A 15796-nucleotide genomic window follows, 5' to 3' on the forward strand; every position below is an offset into this window, starting at 1 on the left:
GGCAACACATGAATCTAATTCAAGGTCACCAAACTAATGTCCACTATTTTAAAACCTTCTCTGGCAGTGTACAAAAACCTTCAAGTTAATCTGTATTCTTCTGATCAATCGGTGTGGATAAATTTAGTGCAAAGCTGTTTGGCTCATCAATTGCGAAAAGTCTGAATACATTATGATGTTACAACAGCAGCTTTCAGACTAACAATTGTGAATCAAATGCAGAAAGTGCTAGTGAAACAGAATCAATCAGGCAGCATTCATAGAGGCAGAAACAGAGTTAAAATTTCAATCTAGTATGACTCTTTTTTGAAATTGAGGCAGTTCTGAAGAAGAGCAAACCAGGGTGAATTAGTAGCTGTGTTTCTCTTTGCACAGATGTTACCAGACCTTCTGAGTTTCACCAAAACTCCCAGTGTTTCTTTCAGTTTTCCAGCATCCACAGTATTTTGCCTTTATTCAATAATCATGAACAGTTGTTAATAATTTAAATGAGTCATGTGTCTTCCATGAGTCAACACATGAAAATTATTTGATTCGTCCTTCTATTGATAGAATGTAAAACCACATATAACACTTTTTTTTACCTTCATTCTTGAGTCGTAACAAGTCCTCTGTGAGAAGAAATGTGCTGGATGTAAGAATCAGCCATCTGAATTCACAAACACTCGTGAAAGCAAACATCTAAACATCATCCAACATAACAGTCGACACTTAAGTTCACAATTAAGATTCACAGTGCTGAAAACATACAGTCTACAAAACATTTTGCAAACTGCTGGGTATCAATTGAGTGGCACGATGGTTAATGCTGCTACTTCACCGTGTCAGGGATCCTCGTTCGTTTCCAGCCTTGGGTAACTGCTTGTGAGAATGTTGGGTTATGTTCTCCCTGTGTCCGTGTGGGTTTCTGCCCGGTGCTCTGGTTTCCTCCCACAACTCAAGCATATGGACGTTAGATGGATTGGCCTTGCAAGCTAAATAAATATGGTTACAGGGGTAGCGTGGGGTCTAGATTGAGGAATGAACTTCGGAGGGTCAGACAGACTTAATGGGCTGGTTGGCCTCTATTTACACTGTAGGAATTTTATCTATACGTTAGTTTCCCTCGTGGTCAGAATGTAGGGAAAAATTGTTGAAAGCTCATAACACATAAAAATGCATTTCCAGTTGTTTCAGATTTAGCTTGAGGAATTGCTAAACTCGTGTTGAAAGCAGGTGATGAAATAATCAATTATAATGAAATCATATTAAATTAGATCAACTCCTTTCTCGAGCATTGGTTACAGACAGCATTTTTGTTCCATTAGGATTTGTTGAGGCAAAAAGCACAACCCTAATTCCTTGTAAGCTGAACAAAAAAGTACAGTATAATAAAAGATATTAAGAATACAGGTTGCTAAGAGGTAGATTCCATGGACAAAAAACACTGCATAGTTGAAGTGCTGCAAATTTTACATTGTTTACATTGACGTAAAATGAAGGATTATAAGTTTGAATTTTGTACTGTTGAAATATTCATTTTTATGTAACAATGAATAGTCTTCATATGATGCAATTTGATATACTGTAATGAGTAAACAGTAGGGTAATAAATTTTATAACCTTCTCCGGTGCAAAAGGTAACATTATAAAATAAAAGTGGTTGGCAAGAAAAGAGACTCACACCCAGAACAGGCATATGTTTGACTAAGTATACCTGGATAAGTTGAAATCATAGACATGTTTCTAATTGAATGAGGCAAGAAAAAATGAACATGGGAATACCCACGCACTTTTTCGGGTAATCTTCCGAAGGAATTATCACATTTTAATTGGACCATGAAAGAATTGTTTGAAAATGAATGTTTTCCTTAGTCCTGACTTAGTGACTACTTTCAGAATAGCAAAAAAGAAAAGCTAGTGCCTAATTTAGATTATTGAGGTGAAGTTATATTAATTATTTTATGATCATGGTAGAAATCAATAACTTTTCAAAAGAAATGCAACTAATGCAAATCTTTCCCGTGGCACAACTTTGTGCTTTAAGCATTTTTTGTAGCATTTGTTTTGGAACAATGTGTCTTACATTTTTAGTAATTGGTAAATTGAATGAATTAGACAGCAAAGCCAGTATTTATTGTGATTTTAAACCACAGCTAATTTAGACTCTTAATTACAGCACAACAGGATACTTAATTTCATTTATCATTTCGTATTCTGTCAGAGATCAGGAATAGTTCATGCCTAAAATTTAACACAAAGGAACAGATAAAGTAGGATATCTAATGTAAAGCTTACCAATGTCCCTAAGTATTGCTTGCAATTTTTCCTTTTCTGGAAACAAACTTATATTATGCATTTTCAGTTATGTTGAATACACAATAACAGTTGAAGGTGCGACTTCAAGCAATAGTCTAGCTACCCATGTGAAAAGTTGCTAACTTATATTTGGTCAAATCAAGTACTTTCCAATGTTTTTGACATGTTCACAAAAAAATTTACTTGAAGGTTGTGGAGGCTTCAGCAGCCAAGACTATATTCAATATGATGTTTTATTCACTGCTGGTATGATTGGCCATTGATGTATTGTTTCATTGTTTCAGTGGGAGTTTTGTAAAGGCGGACTCACATCTGGATGGCCAGCTTAATACATTCAGCTCTGTATTCCATTACATCTGCATTTGTTGATGATGATTTAATATCGACCAGTGGCAATTCACAGCACTACTTGTTTGTTATTGCAACTGTCTCAGACAGAGCATATTTGATGGCAACTCTGCCGAAAAAGATCTCAACTTTGGTCTTCACCCCATTTCCAACTTACAATTTCAATATTCTATGCCTTCCTACATTATACCTGCCTCAGTTATGTTGTGGAGGTGCTGATACAGAATGATGCGCCTCTCATGATTGAGATCCAGCTTGTTTCTTGAGTTCAATAATAAGTCGGCATTTTATATGGTAGAAGTGGAAATCTACCCAAAATTTGTTCCTTTTTGCTGCAACAATTCTCCAAGAACTGGAAAATTGTCAAATATATATGAGTTACCTGTTTCTTACAAATGCATGTAACCCAATGCCTAAAATGTCTTACATTATTTGCTTAGCTATGGCAGGAGAAGTATCTTAACCATAAATCTAAGTAGATATTGCAGGTCTAAAAATATTCAATACTAGCATCAAAGATGCAGGATTAAGATGCATAATTATTACAACCTTTCCACCTAAAACAATTTTTTTTGGTTTTAAAGGCATGGATTCTTTTGATTTTGAATATAGCAATGCCTGTGGTTGTCTTCATATACAAAGACCTGAGACTTCTCTTTCTGTAAAATAATTGAATCTTTCATCACTCACGTTGTACATATAGGTAGACTCCAGCAGTGATCATATCATCTATTATTGAGGTAGTAAGAACTGCCAATGCTGGAATCAGAGATAACACAATGTAAAGCTGGATGAACACAGCAGGCCAGGTAGCATCAGAGGAGCAGGGAAGTTGACATTTGAAAAAATGAAGAATGGCCTCGACCCGAAATGTCAGCTTTCCTGCTTCTCTGCTACCTGGCCTGCTGTGCTGCCCTAGCTCCATACTGTGTTATCTATTTAGTTTTTCCTAAATTTAAAAATACCACCCCAAAGATTAATCTTCGTACAATCCAAAATGTATAACCAAGAAAGATGGTAATATCAACACCAGGCCTGTAGCAATGTGAAATTCTTATTTAATATCCTGAAGACTGATATATAGATGCTATTATTAGCCATGAGAGATTTCTTCCAGTTATCAAGCTCCAAGAATCGAGTAATTCTGACAGTTCAAACAACAATTTCTCTGACTACGAATGTTCCCTCATGTTATAAAATTTAATGCAATTTTGAATGGTCGCTCAGATTTCCTTAACAATCTCGTACTTAAAGAAAAGGGAATTGTCAATAAATTATACATGTACAAACTTAACAACTCATGCTCAGCATCCATATTGAAGGAACATTTGCTGTTCCTGTGTTCCAGTCTGGACGTGGTTGCATGTGAAAATCGATTTGTAGGCATCTGCCTGAGAGCACTATACTCTAACAATAATCTGTCCCTTTGACTTGGCTGAAGCTGAATACCAAGAAAGACGTGAACACGCAAATGAGTGTTCTACTGTCTGGCAACTATGTACTTTCTCAGCATCCCAGATTTCTTAGTTTCAAAGATAAGTGGAAATTATCTGAATAAAAATTCCTGTCATTAAAACTCAAATATATCGCATGAACATAGGGTTCATCAATGCAATCTCGTTGTTTAATTTCTGAATTTTCACTTCCTTGTATTTTATTTATCTTCGATTAAGTAGCTGGTGTTCCATTGGGTGTGTGTTACATACTAAGGCCGAGCTTAGTTTTCTATTAAAACTGATTAAAAAGTTAAACCTCTATTAGTAGCTAACTGTAATCAAGAAGCAAAAAAAAATAAAATTCGCCCAAATGGAAGGGAGTGCTGCGCAATTTATGGCGGGAAGCTAAACCATAGGACCCATTCTACCCTTTAGCTCCAAACATAAAATACGTTTTGTCAATGTACACCTTTATCGGTTTAATTAGCGAACACTTCAACAGCCAAGGAAAACTAATTATTCCTTCATGGCATTAAATTACGTATATTCTCAGAAAACATATTATATTTTTGAAAATGGAAGCTTAAAACAACTTATTATTCCAGTGGAAAAATAGAATCGTAAACTCCGCTTGAACATTCTTCTGCCATTTCTCAGCGTAATGAACATTAATTAAGACGGGTATAACACTGTGCATGTTCACGTTTTTATTTAGACCTTTCGCTTTCTCTCTGAACTATTGTAACGAGTCATCAAATATCAGCGATGCTGACGTGACAGAGTTCCGAACTCAAGTCGAAATGCTAAATGCATTTCTCTCTGCGTAGACCCTGCCAAACTTGCTAAGTTTTTCCAGCAATTTCTGTTTTACTTTCAGATCTCCAGCATTCAAAATAAATGCCGGACCAAATGCATGTAAATGGAATTAATGTAGTTTGGTGTCTGTTGGTTGGCATAGATGTGGTAGGCCCATGGGCTGTTCCTATATGGTATGACTCTTTCACTCTAACTGCAGTATTTTACTTACTTTTCCGCAGAAGATAGCATCAATTCTTACATTTTGAAACTTCGTTAAAATGTATCTGGCTTGTAAACGCTAAAACAGCTCTAGTAAGTAAACTGCATCGGATTTTAGAAGTAAACCTTTACGATTTTAGCAGCCTTTTGTATATGACCTTTTGTAAAAATGAGTTGCCTCGATCAAAAGCTGAGATCTTGTGACTACTGACTGATAGAAAACAGCATTCAACGCGAGTACAGAATGAATTTAATAGCCTACCTCTTTTGTACTCTTGCAACTTATTGCCTTCAATAATTGCAAATGTAGAAATACAGTGTAAATATTTTTGACATAATGCATTCATTGAATTAGATAAAAGTTCGTGAAGGCTCTGCTAATATTTTCCAGGCCAAAGTAAATAAAATACTGAACTCAACAAGCCTAGGAAATGTATACATCTTCAGCATTTCCCCAAAGTTATGTCTCTCAGCTGAAGTAAGGGAGCCGCGTCCTCTGCGATGCAATGATTGTGGCACTACAGAAGCGCAATAGCATGCTGGTGACCTCCTCTATTATCCTAGAATCTCCCTACTTGCTACTCAGTTTACAATGTTTCCCTGTTGTCCAGGTCAAACTGTAGATTCCAACTGACATTATGTATTGAATTATAGAATTCTTTTTCTCTCAGAAGTGGGAGATCTGGCATTGGCATGAACCCTCAGAATGCCAGAGAAATGATAAATTCCAAAAGTCAGTAGGACAATATATTCTACCTCCTTCAATCCCACCAATACATTTGGTGCTGTGAGCAGAGCTAGTCTATTCAGACTGCTGATGAAAAGATGCTGAACTCCGAAATTGCTCAATGTGATCTCTTCTTTCCATAATCCATTGAAGAGCGAGGTCATCTATGAAGGAACACCATCAAAACTCTTTAACATCTACAGTGAGGTGGTATTGGGTTTGTTCTGTTAGTGACACATATGCATACTTTTCTCTTAACTGTTTCAATATTACTTCACATCAGCTAAAATTTATGTCTACTTAAATACCTCAGTTAAATCAGATGTTGTTCAGCTTTGTTCACCTGAAATCCAAGATCAAGTAATGCCAAGTCCTCAACAAAGATTTGTTCTGTACTGAAGATGTTGCACTAGAATTCAATGCCAAGGAACAGTTTCAGGGTCCATTGGGAAGAGTCTCACTCCCCAAAAGCATTTGATAATACCATCAGCACTGAAAAGGCAAACGTTATGTTCCAGAATGTTACAAGACACCTATCTGCCCACATTGAAAATATGATCCTTCAGACTATTCATATATCTAAGCTTCATTCAAAGTTAATCTATCATTTGATGTTCAAATCAAAACATATTGCAAAATCCGTAGATGCTACATTCCGCTTAAGTAACAGCATGCGCGCAAAAGCAAGCTGATTGAAAATATTAATCCTGTCATCTACAATGCCCGCATCTTCTGTCCATTCTCCTGCACAAAGTGTAACCTTGGAAAGGAATAGTAAGCAATAGAAAAGGTTGAATATTGCCATAAACTAATAACATTTGGGTATCCAATGCTCTCCTTCAAAAGCACCTAAAAGTGAACTTTAAATATGGTAAATAATGACATTGAAAATAAACGTTGACAGCCACCTTCTGGACGCTGGCTCTTTGGAAGGGTGTTGTAGGGGGTGAACAGAAACAATAATATCAGGGATTAAGAGATGACCATTCAACAAAGGGTTCCTGAGCCATACTAGATGTTTATTCAAACAGAGTTGTCCACCGAGGATTAAGTCATCATCGTAAAGGACAGAAAACTCCAACTTTTATGCTCTTGGACAGATGTTCTGCAAGCTATTTTCTTTAAAGTGCATGTAGAGAGCATGTATACAAGGGTTATGACCTTACATGTTTCCTAGTTACTGGAAATGTCACAACAAATGCAAAACCTTCTACATTCAAGGGATAAATACATTGGAAAACTATAGATTTGTTTAACAAAACTATATTTAACAAATGTATTCTCATCAAATTTGCAGATTGTACAAGTTAGGTACTATTTGCAAAGAATTTACAAAGTGGTCACAATTCGGCTAAGTCTGACATCTAGATTTGCAGTGCATAATGTGCGAGATGTGAAGCTGTGTTTATTTTTTAGGATTGATAGTAAAGTGCAATTTTACTTGGATAAAGACACTGCTACTAATACTATTGCAGTAGCTGCACTAAATGGACCACCATGCTTTAGAACACTTCCATTTTTACCATCTGAAAACAGTAAAGATGACCAACGAGCTTTAGCCTTGCCAGCGACATTCCTGTCACATGGAATAGTAGGAATATTATTTGTCAACAGATTGCATAGCTGGAAAGTTAATTGATGTTTCAGGTTCTTGACCTTTCAGATGGTGACTCCTGATGAAGTATTGTGAGCTTATAATTCCAACTGTGTTTCTCCCTTCTGAAGCACTTCCAGACATGTTGATTATTTCCGGTAGCATTTTAGTTGATTTCAGATTTCCAAAATCTGAAGTGATTGCTATTCTGTTTGTACTCTGAAACAAGCTAGTGCATAAGGCCATAAACACACTAATCCGGTCCCAGACTCCGTCCTGTTCCTCTCCGCTGTTCTCCAAAACAAAGTCAAACAACCCCACTTGCACAGGCTATTTCAAATGCTACTGGTTCGGTTTGCAAGCACAGCTGTAAACATTAACACTCGCAAAACTTCTCTTTGTTTACTTAGAATTGCAATTCCTTCAATGTGAAGAAAAAATTCCTGTCAATTTATTTGAGCCTTGTAATCACGGCTTAAGGAAGATTATTTACAGTTTGTGTGGCTGAACTAGTTACTCATTGTGGCCATGCTTAACGTTCTAAATTCCATATCCCACCATTGATGGCTTACAGAGGGTGAGTCTCTATTAGTTGCTCCAAAGTAGAGACTCATTTAGTGCAAAATATCAGTAATTAGTAAGGAAAAAAAAGTGAAGCAATCAATGGCCATCTTAGAAAACACTTCACGTTGTTGCTCTTATTCTACATGAAAACTTTACCTCTCAGTCAACTTTTCTCTTTGATTCACAGCGAATAACACTAAGATCATACGACTGTAAGACACCAGAGCAGAAGTATGCATTTCAGCCCATTGAGTCTGCTCTGCTATTCAATGATATATCAGCTGATCTGATAATCCTCAATTCCACATTACTGCCTTTGCCCCATAATCATTCATACTATTAATAATTAAGCAATTGTTTATCTCAGCCTTGCATATACAGAACGACCCAGCCCCTAGTCCCCTGTGATAAAGAATTACATAGATTCACAACCTTCTCAGAAGAAAACCCTCGTCTTCTGACCTTTAACACCCCCACAAGGGGAAGCAACCTTTCCACATCGAACCAGTCCAGTTCTTTAAGAAGCTTTCAAACTTCAAAAACATCATCTCATTTTCTTCTCATTACATGAACTAAAGATCTGATCTATTCAAATCCTTCTCATAATAATTCTCTCCGTTTCTGGTACCGGGCTAGTGAACCTTCTCTGGGCTGCCTCCAATGCCAATATATCTCTACTTGGATATGGGCCCAGAAACTGTGCACAGCTCTCAGCTGTATTCTGACGAGTTTTTTTGTATACTTTTACTAAAACCTTCTACTATTACATTCTATTCGCTTTGAAATAAAGGTCAAATTACATTTAGCTTACTTATTGCTGGCTGAACTTTGGAGGCTTTTTTGTGGTCCCTGGGTAAGAACTGCCAAACCCTCCTGGTCTGCAACTGCTGCATTTTTTCCTCTCAATTTAAACAATACGTACCTCTTCTCTCCTCCCCATCAAAGTTCATAACCTTACATTTTCCCACAGTATATTCCATCTGACAAGTTATTACCATTTGCTTAACTAACTATATCCCTCTGAGGAATCTTTCTGTCATGTTCCGAATTTACCTTCCCTTTTATTTTGCATCATCCAGAACGTTGGCCATGTCACGTTCCCTTTCTTCATTGAATTCTTCAACAAAAGAGTGTAGTGTTACAATATAAAGGGTTGTCAAGTTGAAATCCACTCCTTTATCACAACTATCTATTGTGTCTTAGGTAGCCAATCCTCTATCCATGTTTATGTACTACTGCTATCAAATGCAAGCGGCAGCTTAATCTAAAATAGTCTTAGATTGTCACATTAACTGTGAGGAGGAGAGAAATGGATTCTGACAGAATTAATGTGGAATATAGAGGGTTGAAAAATTAAAGCTGAACTTTTTCCCTTTGGCTTCCTGTATCAGTAAATTAGCTTCAAATTCCCTTCATCTTTTGTTTTTTTTTGTTTATTTCATATGTTAACCAACTATATTTTTTAAATTATTTTGTACACCATGTGATACTATCAAACTTATCAAAATTAAAATTCTACTACCTATTTATTCAATATCCTTCCTTCAGATTTCAGTATCCTTATTTCAGTTGCTAACTTCAAAATAAGAAGTTGATGTTGTTATTGTTAGTTTTGACAACATTTAATGTTACTATTTGGTCCCCTTGAGAAGTGAATGTGTTGGCAGTGAGATGTCCTATCCAAAGGATTGGGACATACTTTTTTAAAAAATTTATTTTTAATGGAAAGGTTAACTTAGAATCTTAAAATTGAATTAAATCCAAACTGAGTCATATTGGGCAGATATTGTGCAAAGATGTCATGACACAATGCTTGAGCAAGTGGGGTGTAAACCCAGAGCCTCCTGATCCAGCGATAGTGAAACTGTTGGTGTGGCACAAGACCCACAAAAAGAGCTTCAATGAGAAGTCGCTCATTGTGATAAAGGTGCACCCTTTCTCATTTCCATTGCTAAGTTCCAAGGTCGAGTTCAACCATATTTTCAAACCAAATTTCTCAGAGATTTATTGTGCATCTTGGAAGAAGGTGGGACTTGAAGCTAAGCCTCCTGGTGTAAAGGTGGATCCATTGCCAATGGACCATAAGAGCCCCAAGAAGAGTTGTACCAGCTATCATGCAACTACTAATCAACAGCACCTTGATTGATATGTACCCTCTTTAGCAGCATATTCTGCTTCACAGACAACATGGCCATTCGTGCAATAATCTGTTGATGGAAAAATATTGATTTTTCGACCCAAACAAAATATATGAAAATTAGTTCATTATCAGTTAATGTCATAATACATATCAGCCCAGCTACTTGACCAAAATGCAAAAAAAACTGAAATTTTACGCTGTGCTTGTAATGCATGTTGAACTTATTGGGTCGAAGAAGCATCAGCAATAGCATTCAGAAACATAGCAAACTTACACAAAATAGCATACAACAGACCCATAATAGTGGGCAGGGGGAGGGGGGCAGTAAAATGCAGTGAGCAAAGGATAGTCAGTTGTTATACTTTGATGCAATTAACCTGAGTTGGTATTTAAGGGTTCTTGTGGTGTGGTGATATGACTGTACCCTTCAGCCAAGAGACACAGGTTCAAGCCCTACCTGCTCCAGAAGTGTGTAGTCACATTTGTGAACAAGTGGTTAGAAAAATATTTGAGTTGCTTTTTTTTTGCACACAACCTCAATGGCAATTTCATCGGGTGCCTTTATATGCATAATCTTGAATATAAAATGTCATTTATAATCCACAACCCCATAAGAGGAAAGAATTACTCACAAACCGAATATGTTTGGCCATTTACCTTGTTCTTTGCTGAACTTGCTTATTTCTGAAGAAGAAGTTGTAAAACAATATGCTGAAATATGGATATCTCCACAAGGGCAACTACAGTTTACAAATTAATCGTGCTGGCAATCCTTTACAATGGGCACTTCCCTACTGTGTTTACAGCGTTATATTCCTGGTCTGGAAAGCACATAAGACATTTCTCCAATGTGAAGTTGCTTCTCAAGATATATGAATATGTGATTTCAGTGGAAAAAATGGTATTCTATTGCTGCACTTCAGATCTGACTCCTGGATGGAAACTGACTGATTTATTACAGAAGATAATAGATGATAAACAAAAAATGAAATGCAGTTGCTCTATTGATATAAAAAACGTCACAAGTTCTCCATCTTTTTTCACGCTATTTTAATCTTTAGAGGTTGTGTTTAGACCTTATGTCCTTACACATCATGTGACTAACTTTCAGTTGAAACTTACTTTCCCAAACAAAATCAGAATCTTAAATTTGTTACCTTACAAGTAGATGAAACACAATTAACGTCAATTATATAACGCCACCAGAGAGAGGGAGGAGTAGGACTAGTTCCAACTAATCCTATTAAGATGGCCTCAAAATGAATTACAGTTTCACCACAGTAATTTATGAAGAATTGTGAAGTATCAGTGTTGATTTGAATGTGGGGAGCATTGACCCTGAATACTATGGGGGTAAATATGATTCTGTTTTACCTGCTTCTTTTATTCGCAACATCTCTTCTGCGAGAAGACAAGTGCAAAAGAGATTATCAACCATTTGAATTCATTAATTGACCCAAAAATACAAATGTTATAATAGCATGCAAGCTAATTAAATCTTAAGGTACTTCAAATGATTCGAGAAAACGTTCTAAAAAACTTACTTAAAAAAAAGAGGTATCTCCTGTCTTGAAATTACAAAAACAAGCTGAAGAGTGTCTAGCAGATACCCTAAATTGAAGATCTATTGAAGATGCTCATAAGTGAAGCATAGATAATTCCTTGTAGGAATGGGTGAAACTATCAATTGTCAAGCCAACACTTCAATTAATAGATCACTTAAATCATTCAGGAGAAATTTATTTTCCAATGAGAATTAGAATCTACAATTTTTTACCTCAGAGCAACTGAGGCACAATCAATGTCAATTACGTAACGTTGGCAGAGAGAAAGGTGTAAAATGCCTGTCATGTTGAAAAGCAAACCAAAACCAAAATGAGGTGAGTTACAGAAAAGGAAAGAAAATTGCCGAAAAGAAAAAAAAGACATGGGGACCAGAGGTTATGTTGGAAAATTGGAATGCCTACCGCGGATTGGCACAATGCAGAAGCAAGCTGCTTGTCCAGCCAGACGCTTCGATACAAGTCCTAATCAGCAGCAGTTCCTTGCATTTCCCGCTTAAACCTGACTTTTTAAAAAATTATTTAAGATTGCTATTCAATTGCCTTTTCCACTCCACGACTCACTCAAGCATCGCATTGGCAATCTGTCAAGAATTCCAAGAATGCCGATTCCTATTTTGAGCCCAGAAGGTTGTAAATCTCCAAATTGAAAGATCATGTGATGTTCCTGGAACTTGTGGTGAGCATCATTGTAATGTTGTAACAGTCAATGTACAGAAGATTAAAATGTAGAAAGAATTAGAGTTAGCATGACAGACACTGGCCATTTGGATAATTTGAATAAAATTATGTTATGTGGGCACTTACTTTAATTCTGATATCCCAATGTGAGCTGCGTACGCTCTGAACAAATTGGAAGTTGAATTGAGAGCGAAAAAACCTTCAAAGGGAGAATGGATGATGATATGATTCGCTCAGTATGCATATGCATTGGAAGATGAAAAGAAAGGGGATGGGTTGACTGACGAATGGACTGGAGTGTGACGAAGGGAACTATCGTTTCGAAAAGCAGACTTGGAGAAAGCAGACCAAAAAATGGAGGGAGAGGGTGATGGTGCTATCAACGCACTGGACGTTATGGAAATCGCTATTAATTATGTAGTAAAGACTGACAAGGGCTGGTGACAACATACGAAGGGATACGAGCGGAAGTCTGTTTGTATAACAAAACTCTCTTTAGGCACTAATATTCCAAATAAATTGAAGGGCGGAGCCGAATGAAGGGGAGATATTACTTAAACGACTTGTCTTTCACGTGGTAGATTTGCTCCCATTTTATTCTGCTGCTTCTCTACTTTAAAAAAAATGTTTGAGTTTCAGGTGTTTGTTTTCTGCAATCGCCCTGAGCATTCAATCCTGCGTCGTCAATGCTTAGAGTCTTAGAGATGAACAGCGCGGAAACAGACCCTTCAGTCCAACTCATCCGTGTCAACCTGATATTCTTAATTAATCCAGCCCTGTTTGCCACCATCTGGCCCATATCGCTCTAAACCCTTCCCATTCACATACCCATGCAGATTCCTTTAATTTTTTTTACCAGGCTCCACCTTCTTCTCTGGCAACACGTTCCACGCACGTACCAACCTCTGAGTGAAAGAGTTGCCCCTTAGGGCCTTTCTAAATCTTTCCCCTCTCACTTTAAACCTATTCTCTCTAGTTTTGGACTCTCCTACCCTAGGAACAGACCTTGGCTGTTCACACTATTCGTACCCCTCATGATTTTATAATTTTTTTGTAAGGTCACCCCTCAACCTCTACTGCTCCAGGAAAAATAGCTTCAGACTATTCAGCCTCTCCCTATAGTTCAAACCCTCTAAAAACCCTCCCTGTATATCTTTTGTGAATCCTTTCAAGCTTCACAATATATTTCCCATAGCAGGGAGACCACCAACATATCGGCCACTGCAGTTTTCCAATTTAGTTGAGCATCATCTAATAATGAACAATGCCTCATTCAACTTCACTTATTTGGTCCAAGTTAAGGATATTTCTGAGTACCTCGTCAGGAGGAATTGTTGTGAAGCTGTGGTAATGTCCCTTAATCGGGATAGGATGCCGGTTTAGATTCCATTTTCTCTAACAAGTCTGTCATATCGCCCGCGATGAAGTTAATTAGAAATTTTAAAAATCAGCACCTCGTCACTGGACTTGACGTTCTGTGACATATCTGGACCCGACTTTGTTTGAGACTGCCTCAGAATCCCTTAGCTTGCTATTTGTAGTGACGCACTGGTAACAGTGTTCGTGGCATTCTCTGGTAAGTTACTACATTCCAGCACCTTTTCCTGGAACAACCGTACCTCTGATTCTAATCTGCTTCCGACTCCAATCTCTGGTTATTGCCTTGTATTCTGAAGATAGGTTAGCGCTTTTTCTTCATTTTACATACAGTCCTGTTTGATCTAGCTCAGAGCCACTATGAGATCAGAGAGGAAGTAGTAGTTCTTACATCATTTAACAAGTTTTCTAAAACTTGAGGCAAATTTTGAGGTGACATGAATTTCAATCCCATCATGGTAAAAAACGAAACTTGAGTGACCTTTAGGGAAAGAAATAATCCATTCTTACCAGGTCGGAGCAATATGTGAACCTAAATGTACAGCAACGAAGCCGACAATTAACTATCCTCTGTGCTGTTGGGAATGGCCAATACATGCTTGACTGCTAATGGTCGTGTCTATAAGCAGTAGTAAAACTTGGTAGTGGTGCAATGTTATTTTTAATCGGATAGACAGAGGAAATTATGGACCAGTTCACGTGCACAGAGTGCGTATCCTTTGATAATTTGGAATACCAAACCACTTCCCCTGATCTCGACCAGCTGAAACTCCAGACTCTGTTGTTCAAACTACAGAGCTATGTCGACATCACATCCATGAATATGAAACTTTGATGAGCATGACCTCTACAGATAATGAATCAACCTTCATCTTATCAGTAAAGCGGTGAGCGCTGATCTCCAGGAAATAGAAGAATCGTGCAGTTTCTACAATTTCACTCTGCTTCCAATGCTCAGGGAAGAATGCTGGAGAAAGTGATGGTGCATTCGGTACTTAGTCGATCCATGTCCGTGACAGCGCGGCGTCCCCAGCTGGAGAGAAGAGAACGAAGAAAACTGGAAGAGTTCTAGTTTTAGGAGAATCGGTTGCCAGAAGTACAGATAAGCATTTCTGCGTTCCCAGTGGCGAATCCGGGATGATATCTTGGTTCAATGGTACAAGGATTAAGGATGTCACTGGCGGCTGCCAAGCACACCGGAGGTGGTGCTGGGGGGACGGTGAACAGTATCTGTCATAGTCTATGTCGCTGCTGCCGACGTAGGAAGCCGTATGTGGGGCTACAATCAGACTAAGAGATAGATTTGAAATTTGTAAACTGGACCTTTAACGCAGTAATTTCCTGATAATTCTGGACATTGTGTTCATAGAAATGGGGATGTAAAGCAAATGAATGCGTGGCTGAACCAGTGATCAAGGTTGGAGGACTTTTGATCATTGGGACTTTGGGACCAATTCCCGCGGAAATTCGACCTCGAACCGTCGGAGTGATAGTTTCTAAATAGTACTGAGAAATTCTCTCGAGGATTGGTGATGTTGGTCGGGATGGGGGAGTTGTGGGTGTAAATTAATTTCCCCGGATATGGGAAGAGAATCCTAAAATTAGAAGGGACCAATAAAGTATGGACAATAATCGAAGAGACATGTAGAATTTGAAAAGAAAGAACTAATTTATTATGTTTGCTCATCGTAAGATGAAAGTGATAATGTATAAACGAGAAATCCTGTATGAATGCATGATATACAGCCTACTAGGTTGGCGTATTGAGGGCGCAGATAGGTAAGTGGAAATATGCAAATACTGGTGTAGCGGGGGTCTGGCTCAAAGATGCGCACTTGGAATTGTTAAATTCATCTTAATAAAAGGTGTTCAGCAGGGGAAGTGGTTTAGCAGGTGTTCAGTAGTTCTGGACTACGCGCCCATGGGAGAAATCCCGAGGAAGGGTCACTGGGCCCGAGGCGTTAACTCTTTCTTTCTCCTTCACAGATGCTGCCAGACCTGCTGAGCTTTTCCAGCAACTTTGATTTTGCGCCTGATTTACAGCATCCGCAG

The sequence above is a fragment of the Stegostoma tigrinum genome, chromosome 34 (genome assembly GCF_030684315.1).
Source record: "Stegostoma tigrinum isolate sSteTig4 chromosome 34, sSteTig4.hap1, whole genome shotgun sequence".
In the NCBI taxonomy this organism is placed as follows: Eukaryota; Metazoa; Chordata; class Chondrichthyes; order Orectolobiformes; family Stegostomatidae; genus Stegostoma; species Stegostoma tigrinum.